Below are 1622 nucleotides of genomic sequence, written 5' to 3'. Positions count from 1 at the left end.
CATTTCTGCTCGGTTCATCAGTGCATCACCTAATTGCAATATCTGTCCGACGTTTTCGGAAACGTCTGCTCCTGCTGTATTAACACCCAGCTCCCCTCGCCTGCTGCCAGCTGGTCCAGGTTTAGAACACCTGACTCATTTGGGCTTTCCCAAATGACAGTTAAACACAGATATTAAGTCAGGTAACATCTAGTTGTAATATTTTGGTTCACTCAAATATTTAATATATTCCTGAGCAAATCGGTTTGACTGATTAAAGTTAAGTCTAAAAACATATTAGTACAGTCTTAGTTTTACGATAGGACATTAATACCTAACCCAGTGTAAGCTTCTTAGAAGTGCTACAATTGATGCGGTTCTAAAATGCATAATCAGAACTTCACATAACACAGAAGAGGATGTGATAAGTAACCGTCAGAACAGAATATTTAAAGGCACCAAACCACATATATTTCCAGTATATTCAAACATTCAAAATGAGTGACACATAACCATTCCTCAGAGAACTGGTATAAAATAGGCCTTCAAAGTCAATATATAGTTTCACCAACACTGGAATAAAAATTGAAGACTTTCAGTTTACAGTGACATAAACTGGGTTTAACTCATTAATTTCTACAATCTTATGAACATAAAAACACAGTTCTTAAAGAAATATCCATGCTTTGGTTATCACTAAACAAATCAAAGAAAAATTACTTCCAAAACCTAAAATTCAACATGGCTGAAATAATGTGGAATTCTAACAGGGTTTTAAAATGTGAACTATTAATGGTTTTCAAGAGTCCAAGTGGCACTTACTTTATTAGATGCAGATGAAGGCACCGTCCAACATGGAAAAAGACAATACAATTTAGATCCTAAATAATATGGAAACAGAAAGATTTCAAAGAAAAGAAAAGAACAACTAACCTGAATGAGATGCCACTCAAAGTCCATCAGGTTTTTGATGAGGGTGGAAACCTGAACATTGACCGTCACTTTTTCTTTTGAATGGTCTTTCCTGTCTTTTTGGATACCATCTTCCCATGACCGGCTTTTGTGCCCCTTTCTGGGTTAATCCCAATGAAGCGACTAAAAAACAAAATCAAAAATGGGAAAATTCCTGAGAATACAAATAGTGTGGCATTTTGAATACAGCTGGTACAATATATAAATAAAGCTGTTTTTAATTACATAAAGAGAAAACATCACCACCTTTGTCAAATGTTAATCATAACTTGCTTTAGAGCTTTAAAACCATGTCATTGTAAAAAAAAAATACAGGAATGGTTTTACCGTTGAATGAACCAAAGTCTTGGCTGCCTCATTGGAGGCTGAAGATGAAGAAGATGGACAACACTGTCCTGTCTGGAATGTTGGCTGGACCCTCTCAAAGAATATGGCCATCAATGCTGACCATGCAGAAAACTGCTTGCCACAGGGACTGTAATAAACCAAGTCCTTAATTGGAAGAACATAAAACAAATCCTCTTATTGACAGAGTATGCATTTAAATGATCATTATAGTAAAGAATGTCCATTCTGCAGGTAAAGTAAAAGCAAGGATCTTAAACTTTTCAATTGTCGTGCAAGTCACATCAATGTTGAAAACTGTAGGCTGGATTAATGTACAGAAGTTA

At 35.6% G+C, this 1622-nt stretch overlaps 1 long non-coding RNA gene across 1 annotated transcript; it reads right to left on the bottom strand.

Moving 5' to 3' along the window:
• Positions 1–477: 477 nt before the first annotated feature.
• Positions 478–1381, bottom strand: LOC106944083 (uncharacterized). The gene is made up of 3 exons (XR_001424102.1): positions 1279–1381; positions 913–1074; positions 478–800 (listed from the first exon to the last, which is right to left on the bottom strand). It is a non-coding gene; the product is annotated as an uncharacterized LOC106944083 (long non-coding RNA).
• Positions 1382–1622: the final 241 nt, after the last annotated feature.

The sequence above is a fragment of the Poecilia latipinna genome, unplaced genomic scaffold (genome assembly GCF_001443285.1).
Source record: "Poecilia latipinna isolate Pla-1442-1.1 unplaced genomic scaffold, P_latipinna-1.0 Scaffold6834, whole genome shotgun sequence".
Lineage (NCBI taxonomy): Eukaryota > Metazoa > Chordata > Actinopteri > Cyprinodontiformes > Poeciliidae > Poecilia > Poecilia latipinna.
The sequence above is the reverse complement of the archived record's forward strand: the minus strand, read 5'-3'. Positions and strand labels throughout refer to the sequence as shown.